The sequence below is a fragment of the Rattus norvegicus genome, chromosome Y (genome assembly GCF_036323735.1).
Source record: "Rattus norvegicus strain BN/NHsdMcwi chromosome Y, GRCr8, whole genome shotgun sequence".
NCBI lineage: Eukaryota > Metazoa > Chordata > Mammalia > Rodentia > Muridae > Rattus > Rattus norvegicus.
The window spans coordinates 47927406-47935971 of NC_086040.1; positions in this window are offsets into that span (position 1 = coordinate 47927406).

The following is an 8566-nucleotide window of genomic DNA, read 5'->3' on the forward strand; positions in this document are numbered from 1 at the left end:
TCCAATGTTACAAATCATATAAATAATACTGCTTATCATTCATAAAACACATTGGCACTAATCGTTTTGATGTGTTTTTCTAACTCACTCATAATGTAGATCTGATGAACTGGAATTGTTCGCCTGCTCATTTATACATGCGGGAAGTGAGGTTTAAACGTCGAGCCAATTTCCCAATACTCTAAGCTAATAAATGGCAGAGTAAGACAGTTGCACTTTCTCTGGCTTCATGGCGTGGCCTCGTGAGAAATGCAAGTCAGGGTACCTTGGCAGGGAATTCCAAGGATCAGTACATGGCAGCTGAAAGTTGTCTTGGATGCAAGACTGGGAGTGAGGCTCAAGTCAGCCGAGTCCCAGCTCAGGATTCCTGAAACAGAACACCAGAACATGTTAGAGAGCGAGGAGACTAAACTAAACATCTGGGAGTCCTCAGCAGATTGTACAGATCCAGGGCTGAGGGTTCATAAGTATGTTGGTCTTTTTGGGGGTGGAAAGGAACACTTATTTAGATACCCACCTCCTACTATGTGGTACTACAGTGGAGGCAATGCCTTAAGTCCAAGGTTTTGTGTTTTCTTCGTGTGTGTGTGTGTGTGTGTACATACATGCACGTGCAGTGTATAATGTAGGGACTAATCCATTTCTCTTCTACCTTATTCATTGAAGCAGCATTTCTCAGTCAAATCCAGAGTTCACCAATATGACTAGTCTTGACAGCTATCTTGCCCTGGGGATCTGCCCTATCTCTACCTCCCTGGACTGGGATTCTCTGTGGGCCACAAAGCCTACCCATCATTTACCTGATATATGTGAGCCATCTCCTCACCTGCTAAGGTTCAAGTCCCAGTGTTGGACCCATCTCTTTTACTATTGTTTTCTTATTTTTTTTTTTTCCATCTTGGTCATAATATCAGAACCAGGTTAAGGTATGACTGGCTCACTGAAACAATCACTCAAATCCCTCCACACAAATGTGTTCTAATAAGGAAAAGGATACTGCTGACTCTCTATTCTGTAAAGTCTTACCTTGACGGATGAGTTAAAGGATGGGATTATCCTATTGGGTGATTGTGGATGCTATTGTTGATGTTGAGGGAGGCTGGCAAATGAGGGGCCACAGCTGAGTCACTCATAATAATAGATACAAAGATGAGTGTGGTAGTGCATACCTATATTCTCAATAATCGCAAAGATCTCAATTTCAAATCCAGCCCGGACGACATGGTAAGTCCAAAGACAGCCTGGGGTACATGGTAAATCCAAGGCCATCCTGGGCTACATAGTAAATCCAAGGCCAATATGGGATACATAGAATGTCCAAGGTCAGTTTGTCCTACTTACATGACTCTTCTCCAAACAACAACAGTTTTTTTTTTTTCCTTTTTGGTTTCTGTCTCTCCTATTTCCTGTACACTGATACCTGTGCTATACTTTGGGGGTGTGGGGGACAAGTTTTTTCATGTCTGATGGTCTAGGATCTCCCAAGCAGCACAGCAAACCAAACAGTGCAGAAACAAGTCTATTTTGATTTTTGCAGAAAAATATGACACATCTGCAGTGCTGTCTGAAGAAATGGCTGTAAGATGAAACAACGCCTCGGGAGACTAGGCTTGGATCTTGTGCTAGTTTCGTCGTGATAAAAACAGTGATGTTCTCCACCAGAGTCTGTATTCGGAATACAATGCTGTTCTTCCATTTCAACACTGCATAATCTCCATATGGCAACCCTGGAAATATTGTCTGATATTAAACAGATTATAGGAGAGACAAGTTGAGTATAAACACTGTCATTAAAAAGGGTTTAAATGATGAATATTTTTTTTTCTAATTTTTGACTGTGGTACCAGGTTCAGTTTTCTGCATAAATTCTAAAACACTGCAATTTTTTTTTAAATCGCCAAAGAATATGGACATTATATTTTTCTATCTAGGTCTATTCAAGATGAAAAAATACCATTCTTTCCTTTAAAAAAGAAAACTAATTCTGTTTCTTTGGCTTTTTTTGTTAATTTCTTATTTTTAGTGTTTTGTGGTTCATTTTAACAATTATTTTTTCATTGAATTAATTATATTCTTATTTTCTAGTGTAGATCAAAATTTAGTTTACTGGTTTTTGTTTCTAATCTAAGAATTAGTGCTTTAAATAAAATTTCCTCTTAGCACCTTCACACTTATGTCTCACACATTTTGATAGTATGTTTCCTATCTTCTTCTTTTTTTCTTACTGTTACATAGTTTCATTATTTCTTGACATATGTATTACATGAGAATGTGTAATTTAATATTTCTGGACTGGGAGACTCATGTTGTCTCTCATTGAAGACTTCAATTTCAGTTTTGTTGTATTAGCAGAACACATCCCGAGTGGACAGAGTGCTCACTTGGCTCTCACACAGCTCTGGGCTCCACCTACAGCACCTCATCAGCCTGGTGTGGTGATCCATGCCCAGAGACCCATTACCAGGAGGAGAACCAGGAGTTCAAAATCATCCTCGGGTGCATAGTGTGTTTGAGGCCAGCCTGGGCTACATGAAACCTGTATAAACAAATATGTCCCACAGGACATCCTTTCTTAGGCATTTGCCACACTTTGTTCCGTGGTTTCTGAGTGTCTGAAAAGTCCAGGGTACTTGAAGGAAAAGAACATCCTGGTGCTACTAGGGACTGTCAGTCAGAGACATTGGCTGGTGACGCCATCTCAACCCAGCTGGTTTTCCGCCTGCTTCTGTTGCTGATGGGCTGATGCGTGTCCAAAGCTTTACTCATGATTGTCCTGCTTCCTGTTAGCTGTACCCATTCTTGCTTCCTGCAGAGGCCGTGATGGAGTTAGTGACACAAAGAATTGAGGTCTCCTTCCAGCCCACTGATTCTCTCAACAATAAGTTCTTTCTCTGTAGAAATAGTTTCTCTGTTGCCTACATTATCAGAAATAAATAGAACACTCTTCTCTGTTTTATTTTGACACTGGGTTTCATTATGTAGGTAGGGCTGGCCTGAAACTCACTGTATAAACCAGGTCGGCCTTGAACTCACAGAGATCAGCTTGCTTCTGAGTGCTGGGATTAAAGGGGCATACCTGGCTCCTTCTTTTTTTAATTTGTTTTTTAAATTTATCTCTATGGTGTGTGTGTGTGTGAGAGTGTGTGTGTGTGTTTGTGTGTATTTGTGTGTGTGTATGTGTGTGTGTTTATGTGAGTGGGTGTGTGTGTGTGTGTTTGTGTTTGTGTGTATGTCTGTGTGTATGTGAGTGTGTGTGTGTGTTTGTGTGTGTATGTGTGTGTGTGTGTATGTGAGTGTGTGTCTGTGTTTATGTGTGTGTGTGTGTGTTTTGACCAAAGAGTCCATCAGATCCTCTGAACCCTGATCCTCTGCAAGAGCATCCATTATTCCTAAGCAGTGAGCCGTCTCCCCAGCCCCTTCTGCCTGCTCTAAACTCTACTTCATTGTTCATCGTGCCCAGACATGCCTTTAATTCCTACTCTTAGTGTTTGTTTTAATTCACTGAGTTCCTATTCGATTTTCTCTTGTTTCTTGTATTACCTCACCAAGATGATGTGTATCCTTTTGTTTTGGAAGTTTCTCATTGACGACGCTTGAATCCTGGCTTTACAATCCTTGCTGACGATTCTGACAAGGGTTTTCTCTTGGTGCCACCACCAGGGAACTGGTTTTTCTCCTCTGCTTTTCATTTAGGGGGATGGTCATGGTGTGACGTGATTTCCATTTTGACATCATTTGTCTAAGGTGTCAGCAGTCCTGACACTGTGGGTGCAGTGGCTGTTTATCCTTCATAACCTTATGGTGGTGTTTTGGTTTTTCTGGATTTGCCTGATTGAATAAAAGGGATTATACCTCCAGTCCACACCAACAGCCATATCTTAGAGGGGTCAGGGAGAGTGGTTCTCAACCTTCCTAACGTAACCTTTTCATACAGCTCCACCAACTGTAAAATTATTTCATTGCAACTTCATAACTATAATTTTGCTATAGTTATGAATTGTAATGTAAATGTCTGGAATACAGGATATATGATATGTGACTCCTGTGCAAGGGCCATTTGAGCTCCCAAAGGGGTCTCAATCCAAGGGTTAAGGACCACTGATCTGGACTTAGTGGGAGGCCCTTACCTACGTAGATGGGTTGCCCAGTGTTGCCGGGGAGGAGTCTCCATCTCTGGAAGGCAAAGGATCTTCCACGATCAGGCTTTTTCCTGGGTCCCTCTGGAATAGTGGACACACTCTTGATGGTTACTGATGAATCAACTGACTCCAGGCAGTTTTCTTTACATCCTCGAAGATGAGGATTCTAAAATGGGTTCTGCTAGACAAAAGCAGTGGCTGATACTATCCCTCGCGATCTTTCCCTTACCTAATGGCTTCTTGTCCCCACAAGGCCAACAGTAGATGTCCGAGTGCCTCCCAAGCTGCACCTTTCCAACCTACACTCTTCCTCTGTGCTGTTTCCTTCACGAAGAGCACACACGCCGACCCTGAACCCATCTTGTCTTCAATTAGCACTAACACCTAGTCCACTCTGCCAGCTTCACTTTCCCATATGACCCGGCTGCTCACAATTCTGACTCATGTTCACACTTCTATGGACAAACAGAATGGCACCGATTGGCTAGTCTTATCATGATGCAGATTCTGTATGATTCTGATTCAGAAGCATGTAAATCGGAGATGAAGAGACCATCGGCCGAGAAAGGAGTTCTTGTGGGATGTTGTCACCACAGAAGGGATCCAATGGGCTCGGAAGACAAGAGAGGGAGACAAACTCCCTTTCATAATTTAACCTTTGTCCACAATAGCATCATTAATGGATCTTTATTTGTAGGTCGCATCCCTCTTGACCTAATCAATTCTTCAGAACTTCATTCCCACTGGGGATTAATCTTCAGAAAATTACTTTTGGGCGATCACATTCAAACCAGAGATGAGGGTGAATATTTGGATATCTATAGTGTGGGTAGGCTTTATTCTTCCCACGTGGTGTACCCGTAAGATCTCTAACTTCCTCCTTCCCCATGGTAGCCTCACTGAATGATGTGAATTCAGGGTGATTAATGAGGTACAGACACCAAAGCTCATTGCCATATCCTGTAACCAGTATCAAGCTCGAAACAGCAAGAGCCACCTGTGGGAAGGAAAATATGAATAAACTTTACGGTATCTCTAAACTATAAACCTCCAATTTAATCAAAACATTGTTTTAGACTCAGTTCTCTTATATCGATGTTCTTTAAATGTAGAAGTCAGTGGGCTTGCTGGTGACTCCTTGTACAGGTTTATACTGTACATTAGCCATCTTCATCCTTACAACCTCCATTTCCACCTGCACACACACACACACACACACACACACACACACATACACACTCACACACACACACACCCTGCTGCTCCCCTTCCTCTTCCTAAATGCCCCCTTTCACTTAATATCCCTTATTAAAATCTAAATTCCGCAATCGTCTGTTTGAGTCTGGCTTGTTTCACTTAACATATTGTATTTTACACTCACTTTCGTTTTTCTGAGAACGAAACCCTTTCCTCTTACACATAGATGAGAATCACATCAATGTATATCACATTTTTTAAGCCATTCATCCAGTGATCAACAGCTAAGGTTATTCCAATGGCTTGTCTACTGCACACAGTGTGGCAATCAGAATGGATGTGCCGGGTTGTGGATAGTTTTTATCGTCAGTTTGACTCAACATGGGAAGAAGGAGCCTCAGCTGAAGAATTGACTCTATCAAATTTGCCTTTGGCCACATCTGTAAGGAATTTTTTTTTTTGATGGTTGATGTGGAAGGGTGTAGCCCACTATGGGGAGTGTCATCCCCTATGAAGGTGACCCTGGGTTGTAGGAGAAGGAGAGAAAGCTGAGTAGGTCATGGATAGCAATCCAGTACCCAGCATTTCTAAGTTGTCTCTGCTTCCTTTCCTGCCTCTAGAGTCCTGCCTGAATTCCTGCCCCAACGTCGCTCAGTAACAGACGGGAACCTAGAAGATAGAGTGAGACAAACTCTTTCCTCCTCAAGTTGATGGCTATGATGAGATTGTTCTTCTTGTTGCCTACTTGTTCTTCCCTTTTTTGAAAGTTGTCTCTGTTTATTGTTCTTAGAAAGATGATATTACATGTTTTATCATGGGCTCTCTGTCTCTCACCATGTCTCTCTCTGTCTCTGTCTCTGTCTCTTTTTGTATTTGTGTGTTTGAGTTTGTATATGTATTTGTATGTTTGTGTGTGTGTGTTTGTGTGTACATGTGTGTGTGTTTGTGTGTGTATGTATGTGTGTGTGTTTGTGTGTTTGTGTATGTATGAGTGTTTCTGTGTGTATGTGTGTATGTGTGAGTGTGCTTGTGTGTGTGTGTGTGTGTGTGTGTGTGTGTGTGTGTGTGTGTGTGCGTTCCAGGCTTAAAAAAATGCCCAAGGCTGTAAATCTCAGCAGGTGCCTAGAGAAGGAAGATGAAGGGGAGAAAAGGGGGAAAAATCACGTCCTTTGAGTTAACCCCACATTGAGGTCAGCCACATAGTGGACAACAGTCACATAATGGCAGAGGAGTCATGAGAGCAGACAGAGAGGAAAACTCAAAGTGTGAAGGAAAATGTGCTTAAAACTAGTATAGAAGGGAGAAAAAGAAGACGGTGCACTTAGAAAAGTGGACAGATTTTAAAAAGCTGCCATAAGTTGTTAAGCTCTAAGTACATTTAAAAAAATTGTAATGTTATAGTGGAAGGGAATTACTGGGGAGAGGGAAGGGAGGGTCAGAGTGTGGTGGGGACAGGGGAGGGTTCTGAAAAGAATCCTTTTGAAGATCTGAAGAACTATGTGACACAAACAATTAAAGTGCCCTGTAATTTACAGGTAAATTCCACACTTACCTGCATCCAGGATTCTGTCTACCCATATTTCAAAAACAAAATTACGTCATCTATTTCATCCTGTTTTGCTGCATTTGATCTAATGAATTCCTTGTAACCAGAAGTGCTGGTGAATTTTAAGACATTTATAATACGACTGGTCGATATCGGGTTTGTCATCAGTTTATCCCGACATTGGAAGCAGGTCCAGGAGCTAATTTTTCCTCCCTCTTTGCAAAGAATCCATAATTCATGATTCCCATTGACTTCAATACAAGGTATTTAATCCTGTCAAATTCCAGCTCTGTGTGAATAAAAATGGTCCTCCTCTAATTGTGGGTTTTGATAAAGCTAATTTTGGGGTGCTATCCAGTGGGCTGCCTTGGAGAGAGAGACTAGCAATATTTCTGATATGGAGAATGTCTTAAAGATAACCAAAGGAAAGATAGGAGCTGGGAAAATAACCACCAAGGATGTTGGTGACTCAGAAACCAAAGACTTTTTCAGAAAAAAAAATGCATGAAAAGAGCTACGTAGTCAGACTGTGACTCGAGTCATCAGAATGTTTGGGTGGGGACTTTACTTTGGGTCTCCAGGAGGCTATATGAGAAGCTAAAACCTAGATGCTGGACGTTTCTAAGCGTTACTAGGGAAGGAACTGGGCTGAGTGGGCTTCTATGACGTAAGCAGAGCCTGGATGATGTCACAGAGCACTGGGGGGAGGTTGTGCATCTCTTCCACTTGGGGGCGCTAGACTCCTCTGAAGGTGGGTTCACTATCTTCCCAGCGGGGTGTGAAAGCCAGTTCAGCTCCTGAACCCCACAATTGTTCAACAGCCTTTTGGAGCCTGACCGGTTTCAGAAGACAGAATCTGGACGACATGGACATTTTCTTTCGGTAAATACGTTTATGAAGATAACGGGGACCCTTGTAGCCCAGAAAGCTAAAAGTTTTCACTCGTACAGCGAGTACCCGTATGTTCTGATGTCTTCCACGTTTGAGAGCTCAGCGGATGGTCTAGGCTAGTCAGTCTAAGAGTTTATTATAATTTGCTAACAATATCTAATTCATAATCCTACTAAAATGCCAAAGCTCCTCTCTGTGCCTGTGCATTTTAGGAGATAAATTTCTTTGTTTTTTGTTTGGTTTGTTTTTGTTTTTGTTTTTGTTTTTTTTTTTTCGGAGCTGAGGACCGAACCCAGGGCCTTGTGCTTGCTAGACAACTGCTCTACCACTGAGCTAAATCCCAAACCCAGGAGATATTATTTCTAAATGGCTGTTGCCTACACAAAAGGCTCTTGTTGCGGTCAAAGATGCAACAGCTTCGCGGAATAAACCTGGGGCTGGGTCAGGATGCACAGTACAGAAAGCCAGTGGACTGGTGTGCTGTGTCTCTGGGCAGACACTTGTGGATGTTGCCACGTAGCTCATAGTTAGAGGGTAGAAGAGGGGTGTGGTCACCCTTCTGGCTCCTTTGCTATCCTTTCTCTGTTCTGCTTGCTTAAAGTGGGGGACTGGGATACTTAATCCCACACTGACCTAGACATTCAAGGAGAGGTTCCTCAGCAGAGGCAAAGTGCCTCGGGCTGAAGAAATGTGTCTGAATATGTTATTCTGAGCTGTAGAGAACCATTTGTTCATTTCCCTTTGAACTTTAGATTTTGATTTTTGAGACAGGGTTTTTCTGTGTGTAGCTTTG